Source organism: Budorcas taxicolor, chromosome 6 (assembly GCF_023091745.1).
Source record: "Budorcas taxicolor isolate Tak-1 chromosome 6, Takin1.1, whole genome shotgun sequence".
Classification (NCBI taxonomy): Eukaryota; Metazoa; Chordata; class Mammalia; order Artiodactyla; family Bovidae; genus Budorcas; species Budorcas taxicolor.
This window is the reverse complement of record NC_068915.1, coordinates 92,796,119-92,822,308: the sequence shown is the minus strand read 5'-3', so window position 1 is coordinate 92,822,308 and position 26,190 is coordinate 92,796,119. Positions and strand designations below refer to the sequence as shown.

Below are 26,190 nucleotides of genomic sequence, written 5' to 3'. Positions count from 1 at the left end.
GCAAGGCTACTCTCCCCACACCATATGGTGTCTGTCTCAGTTGGTAGGGCTGCCATCAGAGTATCACAAGGTGTGTGGCTTTTGGAGGGAAGAAGTCAGGAGATCAAGGTGTGGGCAGGGCCGGTTTTCAGATGGTTGTCTTTTTCCAGGATCCTCACAGTCTCCCCAGTGTGTGTGTCAGTGTTCTGATCTCCTCTTCTCATAAAGACACCAGATATTTCAGATTAAGGTCTGCTCGAATGACCTTATCTTACCTTGATAACCTCTTTAAAGGCCCTATGTCCAAGTACAGTTGTATTATGAGGTACCAAGAATTACAAATTCAACATATGAATTTAGGAGGACACAAATCAGCCCCTATCTGTCCTCTCTCTACTCTTAAGCTCAAAACCAAGATAATATACTAGTGAGACTTCACCAAGCCTTAAATAGACCCAACCAGATTTTGTAAATTATTTTGTGGGAGAAATATGCTCTAAATTCCAAATAAGCAAATTAAAAATAAACTCTTTAGTTTATTTAGTTTATTATCAATTTAGTAGACCATCAGGAAATAGTCTTCCCCAGCCCCCACCTACAAAGAGGCTTTCATTGTTTGAACAAAACCTAACCAAGCAGGATCTAACAACATTAGGATAGAATTTCTTCTCTTGAAAAAGTTTTGACATTTTTACGTTCAAAATAAAGATCTTTCTGGTCAGTTAGATGGGTTTTAAACATTTCTTTATTTACAGATATTTCATTGCTTTTACAATTGTGAATTTTGAAGACATTTCCTGGTGAAGGGGCTGCTCACAGGAAGAATGCTCCAGTTTGAACACAGGCTGAGTGCTAACTTCATTCTGGCTGGTTTCACAGGTTAAGCTGGCATATGTGTGACTAAAACTACACTAAGCAAAATTCCTAAATCCAGAACTTAATTTTAGTAAATTTTATGACTAAATTGGAAAATTCTGGCAAGTCATCACAGATACTTTACCTCTCAAATGGACATTGGTATCAAGCAGACAGCAAGTATTATCCTCAAAGAAACTGGGTAATTCTAGCAATAGTTTATTATCTAGAACCCTTACAATTCTGTTATTTTTTCAAAATGGTGCACTTGATGATAAGTAGATTACTAAATCACTCTATGAAAATTCATATACTTTTTAAAAAAAATTTTATCATGGTTGATATACAGTGTTTTGTTAATTTCTGCTCTATAGCAAAGTGATTCGGTTAAACATATATATACTTTCTTTTTTGCATCTTTTCCATTATGGTTGAGCTTCCCTGGTGGCTCAATGGTAAAGAATCCACCTTCCAATGCAGGAGAAAGGATTCAATGCTTGGGTTCAGAAGATCCTCTGGAGAAGGAAATGGCAATGGAGGGGTCTGGCAGGCTACAGTCACGGGGTCGCAAAAGGTCAGACATGGCTAAACCACACAAACCATTACGGCTTATCACAGGACACTGAATGTTGTTGTTTCCCATCCCATAAGTAGGACTTTGCTGCTTATCCATCCTATATATAATAGTTTTGCATCTACCTGTGTCTAATGTTTTAAATGCTGACTTGTAGCCACTAAACTTTCCCAGTTTTATAAGAGGAAAAAACTCTGGAAGTTTTATAAGAGGTAAAGCAGACTGGCCTCTGGCTCTGCCATTTTCAGTGAAGCCTTGAAAAAGTTCCTTATTTTCTCTATGCTTGTTTTTCCATAAAATGGAAATGATGACTGTAGCTATCTCCTAGCGCTTTGGAGAAGATTAATCATGAGGGCTGCAGGTAAAGCACTTAATACAATGTCTACCATGTAACTACATAGTAAATTGCAGTTACAACTGTTAGTAGTAGTACATAGGCTCTTCAAGAACCCTGTGAAATAGGTACATAATTTCATGTCCATTTTCAAAATGAGAAAACTGAGACGTGGAGAAGCTGCCATTTCCCTAAACCTAAACAATCAATGGGCTTCCCTTGTAGCTCACTCGGTAAAGAATCTGCCTGCAGAGACCTGGGTTTGATCCCTGGGTTGGGAAGATCCCCTGGAGAAGGAAATGGCAACCCACTCCAGTATCATTGCCTGGAAAATCTCATGGACAGAGGAGCCTGGTGAGCTGCAGTCCATGGGGTCGCAAAGAGTCGGGCACGACTGAATGACTAACACTAACAAACAACCAATAAGAACATTATCTAACTCCAGACCTGGAATTTACACTAAACCAAAATGAACTGCAAGTGTTAATGAAATGTTTTTAGATAAATTGGCACTTACACCTTTGTCCCTCCTCCCTCATTTTCGCAAGCTATTCACATTCATGTTTGCTTCCAAAAGCTAACGACACAGACATATAAATAAACTACTCATGGCTTGTATCAGCTATAGACTACAAGCAATATCTACCAATAATCAATTCAGGGACCCCTTTGATATGTGAAATCATTAAAGAAACTAGCAACTGTGTTTTCACTGTGAAAATTAATTATTGCCAGTTTCAAAGGGGAGACAAACCATTCAAAGGTAAATGTTACATAAAGGAGTTATTTATTGTGTCTTTTCAAAAATACCTCAGGAAGATTTCGAGAATTTGGTCATATCAGGAATTTGGTCACAAAGTTTTTAATTTGAAAATATGAATATAATTAAGAATAATATCTATCTTTTATTGCTTGATCTTATCTGTAATTTAATGTTAATTGATAAATAAAAATCATTGGTGGCTCAGATGGTAAAGAATCTGCCTGCAGTTCAGGAGAGCTAGGCTTGGTCCCTGGGTCGGGGAAGATCCCCTTATAGAAGGGCATGGCAACCCACTCCAGTATTGTTGCCTGGAGAATGCTATGGACAGTGGAGCCTGGCGGGCTACAGTCTGTGGAGTCGCAAAGAGCCAAACATGACTGAGCAGCTAACACAATAAATAAAAAACATACTAATATTCATTTGAAGAATAAGTAGTATCTTCAAAAAGAATTAGTGAATATTCTGGTTTTTCTTTAATTGGAGCATAGCTGCTTTAAGAATTAGTGACTATTCTGGCTATAGTATATTTTCAACTCAGTTTTATTTCTTTTGGGTCCATATATTAACTCCCAGGGAGACTACAAAATAATAACCTATTGAGTGCTTATTCTGTATCAAACACTGTATTAAATACATGAAACTGCTGGACCCCCCACAATTGCCCCAAGTGTTGAGTACTATTATTATCCCATTTTACAGATGAGGAAATCAAAACATAGGGATTCTGTAACTTGCTCAAGGACCAACAGCTGCTGAATAAAAGAATCCAAATCTGAACTTAGATCGGCTGGCTCCAGAGTTTACACTCCTAAGTGGCACTTTATAACTGAATCAAATACTCAACTGACAGTCCATAAATAGGTTCCATTAATAGGCTTGAAAACAATCTGTTTTAATAGGTTAAGCAATGATTATGCAATAATTCCTGGAGGAGGGCATGGCAACCCACTCCAACATTCTTGCGTGGAGAATCCCCATGGACAGAAGAGCCTGGCGGGCTATAGTCCATGGGGTCGCGAAGAGTCGGACACGACTGAGCAACAAAGCATAGCAGCACACCACATGCAATAAGTAATTACACATTTTTTCTTAATGCAACGTCAAATTTCAACTCAGCAAAATTTCCACCAAAAAAGGAGAGTTCCTATCACACAGTTCGTATTAGAACACTCCACATTATTAAGATTCTATTATAGATAAAAGTCAGAAAAATTCCAATTTTAAAGCTTTTTCAGCTAAAGATTCAAACGTATATTAAATCCAAATAGATGAAGAAAAGAATATTGCATGTGGCTTGAATTCATTCACTTCAGGAAAAATCTCTGCTACCTCAAACAACCCAAATAAGTAAACTAGAACACTTATCATCATTTTCATTTGAGAGAATTATCCAAAATCCACTGATTGCACTTTTCATCTTTTCCCTAACATGAGAGATGGTGTGTGACCCAAAGTCCTTTGGAAAGATATGGATAATATAAAGATGGAGCATTGCAGGCTTTCCTAATTTCACTGTAATAGTCACAAAACCCCACTAAGTGACATATAAAATTTTACCTGTTCCTTTCATATTGATGTTGCGTTTCTAACTGCATGATGATTTTCAGATAGCCTGCTGTGCTGTCGCAGACTGGCCATCAAGACTGAGGCTGGGGTAAAGGACAGGAAAGTCGGCTCCATAAACAGATGAACTGTTAGGCAAAGCCCACTCTCATTACCTACAACATCATACAGCATCTATTAAAATCTAAGACTGCTGCTCATAGTAACCTTAACAGAAATAACTGAAAATAGATGCTTCACAAACAGAATTTCTCTAAATAGAACTCTTTTATATTGGTCCTTGGGGTGTCAGAGGATTTTTTAATTTTGTCTTCATAACTGTGTTCTTTCACAATTCACTGACTTTGTGTCTTCAGATGCAAATTTCTTTTACTACTGGAAAAGTTAATAGGCACCTCCACTTAGAGCAGATGGTCTTTATAAAAAAAATAAAATAAAAATTTGGAGAGCATCTGGCCAGATACAGCAGATCTGGTAGTTCATATTTTAAATACCTGCTATTCTTGATTTAATTTATTCAGACAAAAATAATTTTAATCCTGGTAACTTAATCTTCTGAAAATCTTAATAAGGTTTTTATGGGAATAGATATTAAATATAATCAGTTGTCATAGTGGTATGAATATTGTTTTTCTTTCCCAGTATAAGCAATGTGCCCCAGTCATAACAGCTGCAAAAATAGAGATTCACTTCAATTTACCCTTGCATTTTCTATCTTAGCCCCTAGAAACCCTGGTTAACTCCCTTCCATTACTGAAATGTTTTTTTTTTTTCATGGCTCCTGCACAGGCATTTGAGTTTTAAGCTGGTACTTGTGGTACTTTTCCATTTTAGAATAACTTTATCATATCTTGAATGCTTCTCAATACATACCTACTTATTATTATTTTTTTTTTTTTTGAGAGTGGCTCCCTCCTTTTGGCTGCTCCTGAATCAAGACAGGAATATGACCACAGGCTTGGGTTTGGAATTTTCCTGGGGTGAACCAATGTAGTCAAAATAAGGGGTGACTGAAGGGAAATTACATGTGCCTCATTGTGATTTTTCATTGACACCAAGCTACACAAGAAGCAAAGGTTAAAGCCAGATGAGTTTCCTCTTTCTCATGTCATCACTCACTATAGCAACCCTTCTGAGATTCGCAACTCCCACTCTGTGCACACAGACCACCTGGGCTGTATACACATACAAGACAGAGCCTCGGCTAGCTCTGTGTGGAACTACCGGGGTTGCTCTGAAGTCTGAATCTCTCTTAATCTGTGATCTATGAATGCATCCAAGGGTGACACAAGTGCAAGGAATAACAGTGTAAGTTCCTTCAAACCTACCTCCCCCCAGGTCCACCAAAGACCCCAAAGAGCAGTACCACCACCACTGATGAAGCACCCACCATATGCTAGTCCTCATGATAATCCATCCTACAGAACAGGAGCCTGAGGTGCACACAGGTTAAGTAAATAACAACTGAAAAAAGGGGGTAAAATTACTACGTAAGAAAGCAGAGCAGGATATGGGTCAAAGAGCATCCTGAAGTCCCTTTTCCCCACCATTCTATACTTCTTTCCACCAAACCAGTGAGAAAATAAGAACTGAAAGTTCCAAAAATACTAGTCAGGGCAGTGCTTCCCTCTGAGGCATCCAGGTTTCAGCTCCCAGAAACGAAGCATGTATGACTTTTAAAACTAAATCTGTGTGAGAAGCAGTGAATCTGTTTTCCCTTTTGAAAATTAGCCACAATTAAAGCCCACTGGAAAAGTCCAGCATTGCTCAGGAGTAAAGTAGATTTTGACTCATTCACTCTACCCAGAGCCACCAGGGCCCTTCAGAGCACAGTAAATTCCAACTCTGTAGATACTGGCATGGCACTGAGGAGTTTTAAGCAGAAGAGAAACATGAGATCCACCCATCAACTAGGTATCTCTTGATGCTGTATCAAAGGATCTGAAGGACACAGGTCTGGAGGGTAATATGTACACGTCAGAGGGCCCTGTGTAAATCAAACTCAAACTTGACCAAGAAGGGGTGGGAAGGATGGGCATGGGAGGGAGGTCCAAGAGGAAGGAGACATATGTACATACACTTATAGCTGATTCACTTTGTTATATTGCAGAAACCAACATAACATTGTAAAACAACTATACCAAAAAAAAAAAAAAAAATTAATGGTGGCATGAACCAAGATCCATGGCAGTATAAAGAGCAGGGAAGATAAATTCAGAAATAAATGAAACAACCAAGCATTTGTGACATATTAGAGGGGTAAGGGACACATAGTAGGAATCAAAAAAATTAAGCTAAATTAATTAAAATGTATGCCACTGTTTTGAAGAGCAATGAAAACAGCCCCACCTATATGCAAATTTAAAGCCCAGATGGCCCAAAACCTTCCCCACAAAAATAATCTTTAACTGATAAAATTTCTTCTAACACCCCAATTCAATTATTTTTAACAATGTAGTTATTTCAAGTTTTGCTGTGAATTAGGCTCCTGCTGAATATTAATATCCATGATTTATAAACCACAAATTTATCTTTTATGCTTCACATAATTATAATCTTGCCATTTCCAGAATTATGCTCCTTTTGGAGGTTTTACATTTGAAAATTATGCTCAGTTAATGTACAAAAGGATAAGAGAGACCATTCTATGCAATGACAACCTTTATATCAACTAGAGGACAAATGCTTTTGTTTTGTTGTTGACTTCTAGGAAAAAATCTCCTATGGGCATTTGTTCTGTTAATGACAATGAGAAAATCGTGTTTTGCAACACACAGCTATACTTTAGAACAGCGTGATTTATAAGTTCAATGATTCTGAGCCTAGATGAGTTAATGATTTAAAGGCCACGGGAACAGCATTAGCCTAACTCAAGGATGAAATAAGAAAGTGACTGAGTCTAGGAAGACCTCTTGGGCTCTCAGAGCCCGATTTTGCACTCTATCTATCATGGTAGTTTGTAAAGTAAGTTTTGAAAAAAATGGGGGAAATTTTTTTCAATAGAAAAAACAGCTTCAAACTTAGTATAATTTTGAGACCTGTTTACCTTCCTGTAGTTTTGAATCAACAGCTGGCCCTCAAATTCCATAAATGCTCAGAACTTTCTATATTCGCATACAGTTACATACTAGAAACTGTTCAGTTCATTTAATATGTTCTTTACATCAAGTGAATTAGCTTCTTTCCAATTTGGGCCTTAAGGCTCTTGCCTGCTGCAATGGTCATAAATGCACTGTTTGTGTTTTGCTAGAGGTTTATGTTCTTGTACAACATAAACTCTGCCTGGCCTATGTATACCCAACTATGTGTAGAGCAAGGAAGTACAGCTTCAGGGCTGGTTGGTTCTAAGTCACAAGATTGCAATGTCAAGGTCTTCACAGAAAATTGTTACACATTGTTAACATGGCTGATTTCAAGCAGATTTTGAAAAAGTGAAGTTTGAAGAGCTAGATCCAATGTATATTCTATAAGGAGCCCAGACACCTGGCTAATTTCATAATATGCGGTCTCCAGGCAGACAAAATGAGAACTCAAATGACCTGGAGTTTGTATCCCAGAGTCAGAGATAAATTAAAAACTGGGAATTCACCAAAGGAAAGTAATAAGAAATCAAAAGAAAGTCCATAAATAATCAAAGCATAGTTCAAAGGCAATGGGGACTTACTTCCCTGGAGGTCCAGTAGCTAAGACTCCACGCTCCCAATGCAGGGGGCCCAGGTTCAATCCCTGGTCAGGGAACCAGATCCCACTAAGAATCTGCATGCTGCACCTGAAAAAGATCCCACGTGCTGCAGCTAAAGATCTTGCATGCCAAAACTAAGACCCCATTGTTGCTGTTGCTGTTCAGTCACTAAGTTGTGTCTGAATCTTTGTGACCCCATGAACTGCAGCAGGCCAGGCTGCCCTGTCCTTCACTATCTCCCGAAGTTTGCTCAAACTCATGCCCATTGACCTAAGACTGGGCATGCCAAATAAATAAATAAATATAAATATATCAAAAGAAGATAAAAACAAAGGCAAGGCCTCTTAGGTGGATCGAACCAATTTATCGCTTCTGTTAACACTTTGTTACAAAGTCCATAGGCTTCTCAAGTGGTTCAGTGGTAAGGAATCCACCTGCCCATGCAGGAGACACAAGAGACATGGGTTCATTCCCTGGGTAGGGAAGATCCCCTGGAGGAGGAAATGGCAACCCACTCCAATTTTCTTGCCTGGAAAATCTCATCGACAGGGGAGTTTGGCAAGCTACAGTCCACGGGGTTGCAGAGTTGGACATGGCTTGGTAACTAAACAACAAGAACAACAGCTAAGTCCACAGGATCAACAACTCTCACGTGACTGGTGAGAGGTGAGTCTCCCTCCCGCTTCTCGTGCCTAAGAGGCCCCAGAAGAGGAAGCTGGGATGGGGACCCAGGGGGATAGGTCTTTCAAATATTCAAAGCTTCTGCCTCCAGCTCTGTCATCACTGCTTGGCTGATGCGATCTGACTTTTAATGCTGTGATCGGTTCCTGAAGCCCACAAGTTGGTAGCTTTGATTTATTTTTTAGGATGTCTTCAGGTGTAAGTCACAGAAAGACCAAGTACAAGTGGTATAAACTTCTTTAAAACTAGAGAATCCAAAGATCAACACTGATGGGCTGGAGGGGTAAATAATGCGTAAAAGAAATGTAAACGGCCTTTAAATACATGAACACAGAAATGTAATTAATGTTGAGTTACTAGGTCTTACCTATCAAATCCAAAAGTTTGACAACATACTTAATCTTACAGAAAGAATCAAATGACCTTAAAACACAGAAGTTTGACTATCCTTAACAGAGTACATTTTAAAGAGCAAAAAAAAAAAAAAAAAAACCAAAAACTTAAACTATTTTCAATAATCATATTGATCAATTCACCATGCTTTGCTCATATAAAATTATCACAGATACATAGTACCTGCATATGTTTCATTATATTAGTGTCAATGTGAAATAAGCTTTTCAAAAGAAAAGACACAGGAAAACAAAAATATTCCTAAATTTGAAAGGGAATTAAGTATTAACTCATACTTCATTTTCTCTTTTTAACAAAATATATATTTCTTAGCTCTGTCCTATGAAAGGATCAAGAAACAATGATCAATCCAGGAATAATATGTAGTTTTCAGCACTTAGATTTTGGCCCCTGAATACCACTCCCATATTGGAAAAATGGGCTGACTCTACAGACTAAGGCAGGAATGCATGAGGATGGAACATCTTCTATCCCAGAATCGAAGAATTTGTCACCATGGACTGGTGTGAAGTGTGAAGTGAAAGTTGCCCAGTCGTGTCCAACTCTTTGCTACCCCAAGGACTATACAGTCCATGGATTTCTCCAGGCCAGAATACTTGAGTGGGTAGCCTTTCCCTTCTCCAGGGTACCTTTCCAAGCTAGGGATTGAATCCAGGTCTCCCACATTGCAGGTTGATTCTCTACTAGCTGAGCTACCAGGGAAGCCCAAGAATACTGGAGTGGGTAGCTTATCCCTTCTCCAGCGGATCTTCCCAACCCAGGAATCGATCCAGGGTCTCCTGCATTGCAGGCAGATTCTTTACCAACTGAGCTACCAGGGAACAACGAAAGTATAGGACTCATCATGAAAAGCTGGACACAACTGAGCGACTGAGCATGCGGGCACCCAAAAATGAGACAGCATGAGCAGCAGAAGGAAAGTTAACAGCAGTGAGCTGTCACACCTCAAAAACATTAAATAACCACAAATCCATAATAACATAGCTTTCAAAAGCAAAAAGGGGAAACTTCACTGGCCGCTCTTGGTTAATGCCAGAGAACCACACCAGTATTCTTAAAACTGGTAAATAAAAGAGAAAGACAACCAACCAAGAATCCACCCGGCTTTTCCTCTCTGCACCGTGCCTTAGGATAACCAGATATTTACATGACACAGGAACTTTCATCTTTTAGATGGATTCAAGCTCATAGATGAGGAAGGAATGCTAGAACTGGAATATTAGCATTTCGCTAAAATCGAATAAAATCAGAGATTCAAGTAACGGTCACTGACGGCAGCTAACACTAATTAGGTGAAAAGCTGATGGATTACTTTATAATGTATGGTCAAACTGATAACCCTGAACCTAATTATCACTCTTAACATCACAATTAAAGAGAGAAAACCATGTACCTCTTAATAAAAGTAGCTTTCCGATCTATGCTAATTTTTTTTTAAGAATTCAAATAAGTAAAGAATCCAACTACAAATTTTCAGAAAATACCAAGGATAGAAAAACATGTTAAATGACACCACAGAGATGCATTCAGAAAAATCTGTAATATAGGAAATTCCACAAGACAAGCAAACAAGTATCGTCAACAAATAAATCACGAGGAAAAAAAGATATATATGCTTAAAGATTAAGAGATGTATAGACCAACCTGAATTATGTTTAAACAATCCAAATACAAACAATAACCCACTAGAAAATCAGAAAAATCTGAACATTGACAAGGTGGTCGATGGTCCTGAACTGATCATTATTAATAAGTGATAAGAACATGAAGGTTTATTATATTAGTCTTTCTTCTTTTGTGTATGTTTGAAATTTTCTTAAGTGAAAGAGATTTAGATAATACAATATCCAAAGAAGATATACATGTGGCCACTTAAGCTCATGAAACAATGCTCAGTATCATTAGTCATCAGTGAAATGCAAATCAAAACCACAATGGAGCAGCAGCTAAACAGTCAGAAATTCAGAAAGTAATTGGTGTGGTCGGCGATGTGGAAAACTGGAACCCTCATATGCTGCAAGTGGGACTGTAAAATCGCTCAGTCACTTTGGCAAACAGTTAGGCAGTTCCTCAAATGATTAAACATAGAATGACCATCTGATCACCAATCCACTACTAGGTATATACTCAAGAGAACTGAAAATACATCAGTTCAGTACAGTCGCTCAGTCGTGTCCAACGCTTTGCAACCCCATGAATTGCAGCACGCCAGGCCTCCCTGTCCATCACCAACTTCCAGAGTTCACTCAAACTCATGTCCATCGAGTTGGTGAGGCCATTCAGCCATCTCATCCTCTGTCGTCCCCTTCTCCTCCTGCCCCCAATCCCTCCCAGCATCAGAGTCTTTTTCAGTGAGTCAACTCCTTGCATGAGGTGGCCAAAATACTGGAGTTTCAGCTTTAGCATCATTCCTTCCAAAGAAATCCCAGGGCTGATCTCCTTCAGAATGGACTGGTTGGATCTCCTTGCAGTCCAAGGGACTCTCAAGAGTCTTCTCCAACACCACAGTTCAAAAGCATCAATTCTTTGGCACTTAGTTTTCTTCACAGTCCAACTCTCACATCCATACATGACTACTGGAAAAACATAGCCTTGACTAGATGGACATTTGTTGGCAAAGTAATGTCTTTGCTTTTCAATATGCGGTCTAGGTTGGTCATAATTTTTCTTCCAAGGAGTAAGCATCATACTCACACACAAACCTGTACACAAATACTTATAGCAGCATTATTCACAATAGCCAAAGTGGAAGCAGCCCTAACGGCATCAACTGATGAATGGATAAATAAAAAGTAGTATATCTATACAACAGAATATTATTTGACAATAAAAGGAATCAAGTATTGATACACGCTACAACCTGGATGAACTTTGAGAAGATTATGCTAAGTAAAAGAAGCCAGTCATAAAAGACCACACAGAAATTATTTTGTTTATATGAAATATCCCAGAATAGGCAAAGCCATACAGACAAAAAGAAGCACATTGGTTGGCTAGGACTGAAATGGGGTGGGGAGTGGGGAGAAATACTAGGAGGGAGATAATGCTGCTTAAGGGTATAGGTGCTCTTTTTGTGGAGTGATAAAAATGTTCTAAAATGACTGCAGTGACAGTTGTTCAAGTCTGTGGGCATACCAAAACCCACTGAATTATATATTTTAAATCAGTTAATCATGATATGTTAATTCTATCACAATAAATGTCAAAATAATAATACGATAGTGCCCAAAACCAAGTGGCTTAAACAAATAAGGAATCTTTTTTGTTTAAGAAGTTCAAAGGTAGAGTGTTTCTAGGCTTGGTTAGTTCAGGGGATCAACAGTAACATTCAGTTCAGTTCAGTCGCTCAGTCATGTCCGACTCTTTGCGACCCCATGAATCGCAGCACGCCAGGCCTCCCTATCCATCACCAACTCCCGGAGTTCACTCAAACTCATGTCCATCGAGTTGGTGATGCCATCCAGCCATCTCATCCTCTGTCATCCCCTTCTCCTCCTGCCCCCAATCCCTCCCCTGCCCCGAGTGGCATCAGAGTCTTTTCCAATGAGTCAACTCTGCGCATGAGGTGGCCAAAGTATTGGAGTTTCAGCTTTAGCATCAGTCCTTCCAAAGAACACCCAGGACTGATCTCCTTTAGAATGGACTGGTTGGATCTCCTTGCAGTCCAAGGGACTCTTGAGAGTCTTCTCCAACACCACAGTTCAAAAGCATCAATTCTTCAGCACTCAGCTTTCTTCACAGTCCAACTCTCACATCCATACATGACCACTGGAAAAACCATAGCCTTGACTAGACGGACCTTTGTTGGCAAAATAATGTCTCTGCTTTTGAATATGCTATCTAGGTTGGTCATAACTTTCCTTGCAAGGAGTAAGCATCTCTTAATTTCGTGGCTGCAATCACCATCTGCCGTGATTTTGGAGCCCCCCAAAATAAAATCTGACACTGTTTCCACTGTTTCCCCATCTATTTCCCATGAAGTGATGCGACTGGGACTCCACTTCTCTTCTTTGTTTCTGTTCTGACATGCTAAGCTATCACTCTGTCTTTAAGCTTAGTCCCCTGATGATCAGTGTATTTTTGCAGCTGCTCCACAGCACCAGAGACAACCACATCAGAGGAACAAGAGACTGACTCTTTCCTGGATTTCTTTTTGAGAACAAGGAGACATTTCCCAGAATCTTGCAGCACACTTCTCCTTGCCTCCCAGAATCCAGAATTGTATCTTCTGCCACGCAAGTCAAGGGAATGGAACCATGCAAATACGTAGGTTATCAGCCTTCAAATGGAGGGTATTAGAGTACTATAGAAGGGAATGGCAACCCACTCCAGTATTCTTGCCTGGGAAATCCCACAGACAGGAGCCTGGTGGGCTATAGTCCATAGGATCGCAGAGAGTTGGACACAACTTAGTGACTGAACACAGAATATTGTATCCCTGGAGCTATGTGAAGTCTCCTCAAGGGTAGAGTGAGAACAGACAATTTAAAGCAATTTCCAGATGCCCATATTCATATGCTTTCTTTTCTAAGAATAGGCTAAGCCTTTCACACTATAAAAGAGAAGCACACATCTCAACCATCCTGAATTTTTATATAATATGATGCTCTGGTATGTTAAAATCTCAGAGTCACCAAAAACCAGAGCATTCTGAAATATCAATGTAGGTGTTAAGAAAGTAAATTATTCTGCTAACTTGTAACTATTCTTTCTGCAAATCAGACAGCTAGCAATCCTTTGATTTTAATAAAATTGAGGAGGAACTTAATCAAGTTTTCAGTGGATCATTAAAAGTAATGTTTCATGATAGATCGCAATTGATTTTTAGCCTACAACATAGAAGGTTAGGAGTTCAAAGAGGCTATAACAAATTCCTTTCTTCCCTATCTACTTATTATGTGAACAGAAATTCACAGAGTTTACATGCAGACAAGTGAAAAAATGGAAATAGAATTGATGCTTAACTGTGCCTCATATAGTAATAAATAATATGTATTCTGCATAAACTAATCAAAGGGAAAAAAGCTCCATCCATCTTGTTAAGAGATGCATTCCTGATAAAACTGTACTTCCTAACATTTAACAAGTATTTATCAAAACTTGTAATGTATTTATGTTGTTTTGCTCAACCATGATAACTCAATCCAAAAGAAACTATTTAACACTTAAAAGCCTTATGTCACAGGAAACATTACAAATGTTTTAAATTTAAGTTTATAAACATATTTTGTTGCAGAAAAGTATAATAGGGCAATCAATAGAAGACTTTCAAGCATAAAAATAAATTACATAAGGATAAACTCTGCAAGGAAAATTGGATCAGAAATGAAAGTTTGAGAAGGAAACAAAGTATATTTCCTTACAAAGATGAGTTTCTGTACTTTTTATGGATGATGGTTGAAATAAAATTGCTACATTTGATTCTGTTTGGGTATATGACATTTTAGGATGGAACTGTAACAGTCCTAAAATGTCAATGTTTTCCATATGCAAAAAAGTACATCCCCTGCAACTCATGCATCTTATGAAAAAAATTTAGATATAAAATTGTAAATATGTAAAGATGTACATGATTTTCAAAACTATATTGAGGATATGTGAGTAGAAATGAAGAAAAAGAAGACCACTGACTTAGGCCAAAGAAAATTTATCACTATGTCTGAGGAGGGGCCCTCTCTTTTCTAAAAGATATGGCCAAGAGAAAGAAAAATGCCTGAAAATAACAGAGTTCATTTCTTAAAATATTTATTTATTTGGCTAAGCCAGGTCTTCGTTGTGGCACACGGGGGTCTTCATTGCAGTGTATGGATCTTTTAGCCAAGTCTAGAGTTCTTGCCTGGAGAATCCCAGGGACAGAGGAGCCTGGTAGAGGCCGTCTATGGGGTCACACAGAGTCGGACATGACTGAAGTGACTTAGCAGCAGCAGCAGCGGAGTTCCTTGCCATCTACACCAACCTCTGGGGCACCCATATATCTCTAGCTGACATGAGCAGGTAGGTGGGCGTGCCAGCAAAGGGTGGGTTGGGAAAGCTAGTGATAAGGTTCTTGTCAATTTATCTCCCAGGTCTCTAAGAGTGTCTGAATTCCAAATATTGTGGCTCTTTCCATTTTACCCCCTCCCACATCTCCTTTCTATGTGCAAAACTGCTCTGACAGGCTGTGTGGGGTGAGTTTCTGTGTTGCCCAAAACTACACCTAGAACCACTGCTTTTTTGGATTATCAGTTTTACTACAAAGGCAATACGAGTGTTTGCTGATACGATTGGTACTAGCCACATGCAGCCATTTAAATTTATTTAAAAGTAAACTTTATAATCCACTTCCTCCTCTTTCACGCCAGCCACATGTCATTGATTCAACAGTCACATGTAGTGTGTGGCCACCATCACAAATACAGAACATTTTCACTGATACAGAAAGTTCTGTTGGAACGTTCCACCATGCCAAACTGTCCTTGGAAGGTATGGGGTGGGTGAGGTTCTCCTCTCAGGAAACCTACTGTCCCTCTTTACAGTCTTTCTTCTCCTTGGCCCCATACTATGCCAGCCTCACAGGCCTTAAGATGTGACATTTGATGTCTGAATTTCAATTGCTTTTAGAGTTAAAGCTCTTTCTCAGGGGGATATCAGGCCCCAGATAAACCACGGAATGCAGTTAAACACAAGCTTTCAGCAGCAGGTAGGGAGGTTTTGTTTCTCCAGTACAGGCAAGGAGGACAGACTTGTCCCAACATCACCCGTCTGCACATCCCAGTTCAGATCAATCCAGCAAGACATCAAGGACAGATTTAAAAGGTAGTATCAATAACACCTGAAACTAACACAACACTGTTATTCAACTATACCCCAAAATGAAACAAAAATTAAGGGAATTCCCTGGCAGTCCAGTGGTTAGTACTTGGCACAGTCACTGTCTGGGCCTAGGTTCAATCCCTGGTCAGGGAAATAAGATCTTGGAAGTCTCACAACACAGTCCAAAAAAAAAAAAAAATGGTAATGTAGTTATGAAGAATTTAAAAGGAAAAATAGCATAATCTTGCCACACAAATGGAAGATTAGAAATGAACTGAAAATAAATATCCCATAACTGTAAAAGAATTTCAGGTGGTAAAGTGAACCCAAAATGAATGCATTCCAAGAGGCATCTCATGGAATGCTTACATGTATCTTCTTGTAAAGCAGATTTGTATAGTTGAAACTATGTACTCTTGGCAAAAGTAGAATTGAACACAGAAAATATTGTTTCACACTGTATTTCCTGATGCAGATGCCTCCTCAGCAATTCACATGTAGAAACTCTGCACAATAGAAAGTATCTTATTAAGATAAAACCTACTTCACTTAGAAAAGATTTCATTGTTTATTGACATCTTGTCTATGATATAAAAAATGATTTAAATATATATGCATTATGTGTATTTTATATATATATGGAAATAAAACTCAAGCCTTTGCCCAAGGCATTTACCTATGCCTGCTGCTCTCTCTTTTAAACGCCTGGGCGCACCAGCCTCTTCTCCATGCAACACTGCTGAACACTCCAATTACGCCTCCTCCTCTAACACGTATGGACAGGAATGCTCTCTGCAGCTCTGGGGGAATAAAACAATCAAGCCCTTGGAGGCATAGACATCGTGCTACCCGTGGCTCCTTGCAGACCTTCGTTGTTCGTTCCTGTTTCTCAGCTATGTTCCAAACAGATGTATTTGCCATGAGCACAGTTACCAAGGTGAGATGTCATTCCATTTGTGTGGAGTAAGTTGTACACAGGAGCACACCTGTTAATACTTGAGACCAAACAGGGAACCAGAAGATGGCAGTTTTCAAGACAGGACTAACAGCAGAATAGCTTTAATGGCTATAATACACACACATATATGAGAAGATAGTGGAAGCGTTAGTCACTCAGTTGCGTCCTTCTCCTTGACCCCTTGGACTGTAGCCTGCCAGGCTCCTCTGGTCATAGCAGAGGATTTCCCAGGCAAGAATACTGGAGTGGGTTGTCATTTCCTCCTCCACGGGATCTTCCCAACCCAAGAATCAAACCCTCATCTTCTGCATGGGAAGGGGTGTTCTTTATCAGCTGAGCCACTAGGGAAAAATATATATATATAAAATCAAATACAATAAGGAGATGATTGTAAATATTGAAAATGAAAGCTCTTAGGTCTGGCTCCTAATTTGTTTCCATGCTTTTATTACATCATCAGTTTGGGGTTAAAATTGAGATATTAGAGCAGAGGGATGTAGATGAGAAAAGCTAGGACATATACCAAAAAAGAAAAGAAGACAGGAGGAGGCAGGTGAGGAGGAGGATAGGGAGGAGAAGAAAACAGAATTTAGAGACCATGCCAAAAGGCAGAGACACAGAACAACCTCTACACTAAAAATCAAGCTGCTTCTGACATCTATGCACAAAATCCTCACAAGGAGATAAAACAACAGCAAGAAGAAATGAAAGCATGAAGCCATGATTTCTAAGGACAGTTCTGGCTATAAAAACCAGTGCCTCCCAAAGTTCTTTTCAAAAAGACCTTTATAACCCACATTTCCGTGTCTTTGTTCTTTCTCTCCAGCATATCCTCCAATGTTTCCACACAGCTCTCTTACATAAAGACTCATAAATATTAATATTTTGGATTCACACTGATGAAAAATGACATGCCTCCTTCCACCCAGGACATCCTCAAAACTCTCTGTCCACAGGATTCTCCAGGCAAGAATACTGGAATGGGTAGCCCTTCCCTTCTCCAGGGGATCTTCCCCGCTCTGGGATTGAACCTGGGTCTCCTATGTTGCAGGCAGATTCTTTACCACCTGAGCCACCAGGGAAGCTCTCTCGCTTGCTCAATCCTGACCTATGCTCCTTTGCCTAAACTACCAAAACTTATCCAGTTTCTCCTTGCTTTGAATAAGTGGCATCTAGAATCCCTGAGCAGTAAGGAGTCTCAACTATATAAAACTCATGCTGAGAAATGTCAGTACCAGCATGAAATGCAATGTACATCTAAACACTGAGTCACAATCCTTTTATCTATGATTAAATACGAAAAGGCAGAGTTTTGATTTCTCTTCCTTAAAAGCAGTCTTTGAGGGTCTCAATGAATAGAAGCAAGTAAATGAAATATCCCAAATAAAGCTTCCTTACACAGGGGTAAAGAAAGCTTAATTGACAGTCACTAAGTTAAGGATGGGGGCTTCCCAAATGGTACTAATGGTAAAGAACCCACCTGCTAGTGCAGGAGACATAAGAGACATGGGTTTGATCCCTGGGTCGGGAGGATCCTCTGGAGGAGGGCATGGCTACCGGCTTTAGTATTCTTGCCTGGAGAATCCAATGGACAGAGGAATCTGGCAGGTTACAGTCCTTGGGGTCGCAAAGAGTTGGACATGACTGAAGCAACTTGGTGCATGCACATACACACACACACACACACACACAGATGCAAGTTAAGGAGCAGGGCTTCCCAGGTGGCTCAGTAGTAAAGAATCCGCCTGCCAAGCAGGAGACGCAGGTTCGATCCCTGGCTCAGGAAGATCCCCTGGAGAAGGAAATGGCAATCCATTCAAGTATTCTTGCCTGGAAAATGCCATGGACAGAGGAGCCTGGCAGGTCACAGTCCATGGGAATCGCAAAGAGTCAGACATGACTAGCAATACAACAACAACAAATTAAGGACCGAGAAATTATCAAGCTTCTTAACTTATGTCTAATACCATAAAATTGCTATCTTCCTTCCACACTTTTAGGAGTCAAAGAATGGGATTTGTTTCCTTTTGGACATTGTGCTACAGTCCATGCGGTCACAAAGAGTCGGAAACAGCTGGGCGACTGAACAGTAACAACTGCAAAAATGCTAGAAATGCTAATCCTTTCAGATAACAGTCTAAAGCTCCTAACACCTGAAGTGCCCCAGTTTGCCTCACTCTGCTCTCATTCTTCACGGCAGGATCATGAATTCGCCATGGAGGCTGTACAAATCACTGACCCATTCCAGAGGACTGGAAAACATCCCGTAAGCAATAAGCCTCACCTTTCTAGTCAATGCATTTTCTGTCTCCATTACAGACATCTTTCTCTTTGTACTAGTCATTTATCAAAGGAAAGTAAATGAAACTAAGAACTAAGTATCCAAGAAATGTTCCAAATGAGCATTCAAGAAAACAAACACCATTTCAAACTGCATTAACATCTAACCTACCACCCATTCACCTCACATCCTTTCAAATTAGCAAAAAGAGCCTCAGCATGGCCCTAATTCATCAGCTAGGCCTGTTGATGTTTGCTGAGTATTCTTCTCAGACAAGTAAAGGTGTACTATAGATCGAAATGGGTCCAACTAACTTTCTTTCTCAACTTCAGACAAACACAAGTAAACATGGATATTAGTCCAGGGCTGACCATAATGGAAGAAGGTGAGAGATGGGAGATCTGGGTCCAGTGATACTTGCTCTAGCCTCGCTGAGTAGGTCAGTCAAGCAGATGGTAGCTCTCACTTAAGACTGAGCCACACAGCCCTCTAATGTCTATTTATTTTTGTGGAGAACATCTGTTTCTGTCTCTTTGGCCAGCATGCTTTTATTGTTAAACTGCCCTCCTCTGCTTGGTAATGTTGGTAAATCATAAGCTTTCTTCTTCCCCAGTGAGGATATGATTATACCTGGGGGTGCAATCCTTGATTCAAGCTGGACCAAGCAGGGAGTTTCCTAGAATTCTGACTGGCAATATCACTCCAGAAAGGGGCTCTCTGTGAATAAGAGTTATTTGAACTATGTAAACCAACGTTGCCCCCACAAAGAGACTGCCTTGAGATAGTGCTAACCAAGAGCAGTGCACAGATAAGACAGGTGTGTCACATGAGCAAAGGGACGCACCCCCTGAAGCTAAACGCTTGGGTTAAGGGAGCCACAGGTCACAGGCTTTGCTTATGCCAGTTTAAACTGAGTTTCCATCACTTACTTTAAATTGAGTCCTAAATAAACTAATTTTCATATGCCTTCTTCTACTTTGCTTCCATTTTAGAAAAAGAAGTTTGTTTGGGGGATCCCTGCCATCTAAAGTCTGACCCCACTCCACCCATTTATCCTTTCTCGTCTCCATCTACTGTTTCTTCATTCTCGTAACTTCTATCTTCTCTCTTCTCTAACTCCAAACCCCCTACTTTATAAGCTTTCTCCTTCAACTTTTGACATAAAATGAGTTTTCCCCTTTTATCAGACTCCAATCACAGAAAGGCATATTTTTTTGAGTGGTTTTAATCATGGGTTGTGAATTGAGTACTCTGCCTTTCACTTAACATTACCTCATAAATGTGTCTACATGGTTAGATGCTTTTCACATCTATTATCTTAATGGCTGTATAATGTCCCATGTCAACTTAATCTATGATGATATACTCAACCACTCCTATAATACAGATGTTTAGATAAATTCTTAGTTTATAAATAATACTTCTTTATGTATAATTTTTCTTCTAAATTAATTCCATAGGGCAAATTCCCAGAAGTCTCATCAAAACTGGATTTGATCGGTTAAATTCTTTTCTAGTAGGTGTAAGGTGATATCCCATTATGGGCTTAGTTTTTACCTGGTTACTAACTGGTTCTTTTAATATATTTGTTTGCTACTTGTATTTTCTCTAATTGTTGTTCTGTGGTTCAGTCATTAACTCACGTCTAACTCTTTACTACCCCATGGACTGTAGCATGCCAGGCTCCCCGGTCCTTCACTATCTCCTGGAGTTTGTTCAAACTCATGTCCATTGAGTTGGTGGTGCCATCCAACCATCTCATCCTCTGTCGTCTCCTTCTCCTTTTGTCTTCAATCTTTCCCAGAATCGGGGTCTTTTCCAATATTTTGGCTCTTTGCATCAGGTGGTCAAAGTATTGGACCTTCAGCTTCAGTATCAGTTCTCTTATGTGAACTCTGTATTCTTATTTTTAGCCAGTTAAACTCGTAAAGTTTGGTGATATTCTTAAATATTTGCATGCATTCTTTTTAAGTACTAAGTAATCCTTTAGACACTACTTCTTTAAAAATCTTTATTCTATTTTGCATGTTTTTTTAGTTTTACATTATTAGATATTTTTTCAATTTTTATCAAATTTATCAATATTTTCCATCAGTCGTTAAAAATCCATCATTCAAGACTATCATCAAAAACTCTACAAATACTAAAGGCTGGTGAGGGTGTGGAAAAAAGTACCCTCGTACAAAGTTGGTGCAGCCACTGTGGAAAATAATATGGAGGTTTTAAAAAAAAAAAATACTAAAATGAGAGCTACCAATGATTGTACTCCTGGGCATATATCTAGAAAAGTTCAGTTCAGTTCAGTTGCTCAGTCGTGTCCAACTCTTTGCAACCACATGAACAGTAGCACGTCAGGCCTCCCTGTCTATCACCAACTCCCAGAGTCCACCGAAAAACTCATGTCCATTGAGTTGGTGATGCCATCCAACTATCTCATCCTCTGTCATCCCCTTCTCCTTCTGCCTTCAAGTTTCAGCTTCAACATCAGTCCTTCCAATGAACACCAGGACTGATCTCTTTTAGGATGGACTGATTGGATCTCCTTGCAGTCCAAGGGACTCTCAAGAGTCTTCTCCAACACCACAGTTCAAAAGCATCAATTCTTCAGCTCTCAGCTTTCTTTACAGTCCAACTCTCAAATCCATACATGACTACTGGAAAAACCATAGCCTTGACTAGATGGATCTTTGTTGACAAAGTAATGTCTCTGCTTTTTATTGTGCTGTCTATGTTGGTCATAACTTTCCAAGGAGTAAGTGTCTTTTAATTTCATGGCTGCAATCACCATCTGCAGTGATTTTGGAGCCCAGAAATTAAAGTTAACCACTGTTTCCATTGTTTCCCCATCTATTTCCCATGAAGTGATGGGACTGGATGCCATGATCCTAGTTTTCTGAATGTTGAGCTTTAAGCCAACTTTTTCACTCTCCTCTTTCACTTTCATCAAGAGGCTCTTTAGTTCTTCACTTTCTGCCATAAGGGTGGTGTCATCTGCATATCTGAGGTTATTGATATTTCTCCCGGGAATCTTGATTCCAGTTTGTGCTTCTTCCAGCCCAGCGTTTCTCATGATGTACTCTGCATAGAAGTTAAATAAGCAGGGTGACAATATACAGCCTTGACGTACTCCTTTTCCTATTTGGAACCAGTCTGTTGCTCCATTTCCAGTTCTAACTGTTGCTTCCTGACCTGCATACAGATTTCTCAAAAGGCAGGTCATGTGGTCTGGTATTCCCATCTCTTTCAGAATTTTCCAGTTTATTGTGATCCACACAGTCAAAGGCTTTGGCATAGTCAATAAAGCAGAAAGAGACGTTTTTCTGGAACTCTCTTGCTTTTTCCATGATCCAGCAGATGTTGGCAATTTGATCTCTGGTTCCTCTGCCTTTTCTAAAACCAGCTTGAACATCTGGAGGTTCACAGTTCACATATTGCTGAAGCCTGGCTTAGAGAATTTTGAGCATTACTTTACTAGTGTGTGAGATGAGTGCAACTGTGTGGTAGTTTGAGCATTCTTTGGGATTGGAATGAAAACTGACCTTTTCCAGTCCTGAGGCCATTGCTGAGTTTTCCAAATTTGCTGGCATATTGAGTGCAGCACTTTTACAGCATTATCTTTCAGGATTTGAAACAGCTCAACTGGAATTCTATCACCTCCACGAGCTTTGTTTGTAGTGATGCTTCCTAAGGCCCACTTGACTTCACAATCCAGGATGTCTGGATCTAGGTGAGTGATCACATCATCGTGATTATCTAAGCCATTAAGATCTTTTTTGTACAGTTCTTCTGTGTATTCTTGCCACCTCTTCATAAGATCTGCTTCTGTTAGGTTTATACCATTTCTGTCCTTTATTGAGCCCATCTTTGCATGAAATGTTCACTTGCTATCTCTGATTTTCTTGAAGAGATCTCTAGTCTTTCCCTTTCTATTGTTTTCCTCTATTTCTTTGCACTAATCTAGAAAAGATGAAACTCTAATTCAAAAAGATACATGCACCTCAACATTGATAGCTGCACAATCTACAATAGCCCAAGACATGGAAGCAACCTAAGCATCCGTCAACAAGTGAATGGCTAAAAAGATGTGATATAAACATATATATATATGTGTGTATATACATATATTCCATTTTATCCACTTTATATAAAGTAGATTACTCAGTTACAAAAAGAATGAATGTGTATATCATGTGGCTGAAAAACTGTATTTCTAAGGAATTTACCCTCAGAAAATAACTAAAAATTGTTACAAGAATATTAATCACAGTGCTGCTTATAATACTAACATATTTGAATATGAATACCAATCAATAGGGATGGCTAAAATAACTTACAGTGTACACATGATGAATTTATGATATAGATTGATATATATTGACATAAAGATATTAATTACATAGTATTAAATTTTAAAAAGTGACCCAAAATATGCATATTGTGATGCTTGTTTTTATTATGGACCCACAACTCGCCACACACACTTAAAAAAAAAAAGCTCTGCAATAAATTCACCTAATATTTAGCAATCATTACTTTTGCTTATGTATGGAGTAACTGAAATTAATATCTTTCCCTTCTTTTATACTGTATGTTTGTCTGACTTCTTTTTGTCTTTTTATACAATTCATGATGTTCTCATGGCAAGTATACTGGGGTAGTTTACTATTTTCTCCTCCTGCAGCCATGAAATGTAAAGACAATTGCTTCTTGGCAGGAAAACTATGACAAACCTAGACAGCGTGTTGAAAAGCAGAGACATTACTCTGCCAACAAAGGTCCATATAGTCAAGACTATGGTCTTTCCAGTGGTCATGTACAGTTGTGAAAGCTGAACAGTAAAGGAGGCAGAGCACCAAAGAATTGATGCCTTTGAACTGTGGTGCTGGAGAAGACTCCTGAGAGTGCCTTGGACAGCAAGAAGATCAAAGCAGTCAATCTTAAGGGAAGTCAACCCTGATTACTCATTCAAAGGACTGATGATGAGGCTGAAGCTCCAGTAATTTGGTCGCCTGATGCGAACAGATGACACATTGGAAAAGTCCCTGATGCTGGAAAAGACTGAAGGCAGAAGGAGAAGAGGATGTCAGAGGATGAGATGGCTGAATGGCATCACTGGTGCAATGGACATGAACTTGGGCAGACTTAAGGAGATGGTGAGGGACAGGGAAGCCTGACATGCTGCAGTCCATGAGATCACAGAGTTGGACACAACTGGGTGACCGAACAACAACAACTGGCTTCTTTTCTTTAGAACAAACTAATAGTACTTTTAATATAATTAATATTATATTAAAACATATTAACGGCAATTCTCAGTTAGAAAAACCAAAAAACAAAGTTATCATTCTCAAAAGTTAAGATAATATTCTGAGGTCTGTGGTTTGGTTTTTTACAAAATACTATTATTTATTCTCTTTATGTTCTTCCTAGCTCAATAATTTATTTATAGTACAAAAGAACAGAATTCTTAGTTTTCAAGATATAAGCTTACTTATGAAGTATTCTTGACCCTAACAGTCTGAATAAAAACATCTTACAGGAGTTCACATGTCTTGATACTTACAGAATTTCTTTTATTATGCTTTATATTTATCTACTGCCTTTTATTATTAAAGTTTTTCTTCCAAGTCTTCAGTGAAACAGAGTAAGAAATATAAAAAGGTGCTTTATCTTCAACAGCTTAATTCATTCTACTAAAGAAATATGAGTTTCTCCCCTTTTTGTAAGCACTTGAGTTATCTTATTCCCATAAAATCTCCCTCTCTTCTCCTAAGTCAAACTATTAAGAATTGTTTCTAGCAGTTCATATTTTTCCAGAGGTCCTATAATTTTTAAAAGTATCTTATCACAGTTAGTCTTTTTTTTAATGACATTTTAAACATAGGAATGATAAGTCTGATAAAATTCGAAAAGCAAACAAAAGCTAGTAAGTTCTATTGTCCAGCACAGGAGAAAAATTATACTCTTCAAATCCTAGGGTTTGGATAAATAAAATAAGGTTTCCATTCAAAAAACTTCAATACAATAAAATGTACATTGTGTATGTTTGTGCGTGCCCACGTGTGGACTCAGTCATGTCCAGCTCTTTGCAACCCTATGGACTAGAGCCCACCAGGCTCCTCCATCCATGGGATTCTCCAGGCAAGAATACTAGAGTGGGTTGCCATTTCCTACTCAGGGAGAACTTTCCAACCCAGGGATTGAACCCATGTCTCTTGCATCTCCTGCATTGGCAGGTGGGCTCTTTACCACTGTGCCATCTGGGAAGCCCCTAAAATGTACTTTATTTATCTTACTACTCTCTGGAACATAATTTAATCTTTGCAAGTTGTGAAGTAGAAATAAGAAATGCTGACTAAAGAAGGAGAAAGATTCTGCCACCACCTCAGGGAGAATAATTATAAGCATCAATATTAAAGGAGTGGGTTAATGCCTATTGATAGGAAGTTTCATTTCACATAATCCAAGATGTACCCATTTTTGCTGACCTAATAATGAATGTAACAGTACCAACTTACTGTTTGAAGTACATCGGTACACTAACCTTTTTTTCCAGCAATGATGACCAGTTGCATGGAGCCACTCACACCTCTCCAGTGCTCAACAGGACAACTACATCTGGACTCTGACGAGGATGAGAAGAGGGAGAACCATGGCAGAAGATGGTGCCACGGTTTCTCACTTCCAGCAGCACAACAATCAGTTTCTAGTAACAGAGTCAGAATTCAAGAGCAAATGGTTTCCATTTCAAAGGGTTCCAGTTGGTCTACAGAATGTAATTCACATGCTTTATTCCAAGCCCTCTGTGATTTGGAGTTTAAAAATCCCTCTGCGGTATTTTATCCCATCATTTTTCACACTTTACTCAAACCGGACTGTCTTTGCCATTTGTGCTTTTATTTTTACTGATCCTCTATCGAAAAGGGCTTTGCTCTCATCTCTTCCAATTCTAAACTGACCCACATTTTCAGGCCAAGATGAAAAGTGATGTCCGCCATAAATAACAGTATCCTCAATACTGTATGCCTGAAACAAACACAACACTGTAAACCAACCATACTCCTTTAAAAATTAATTTTTAAAAAAAATCTCCAACTTGAAGATGAAATAAGTAGCCCAAGGCTGAACAACAGTCAAGAGCCCAGACTCAAAGTTAGGAAGTCTGGATTTGAAGCTCACACCCTTAACTATGCGGCTGCACACGACAATGACGCTGACCCCAAAACGATTTCAACTGAGCTCATTATCTGACTGTAGGATATCAGTTAGAATGCTTTCAGCCACAGTAAACATAAAATCCGACTTAAACTAGCT

At 39.1% G+C, this 26,190-nt stretch overlaps 1 protein-coding gene across 1 annotated transcript in view; it reads right to left on the bottom strand.

Annotated features, from left to right (window-relative positions):
* Window positions 1–26,190, bottom strand: part of FRAS1 (Fraser extracellular matrix complex subunit 1) — a 508,994-nt gene that overhangs the window by 458,378 nt on the left and 24,426 nt on the right. The gene's annotated exons all lie outside the window — the stretch shown is intronic.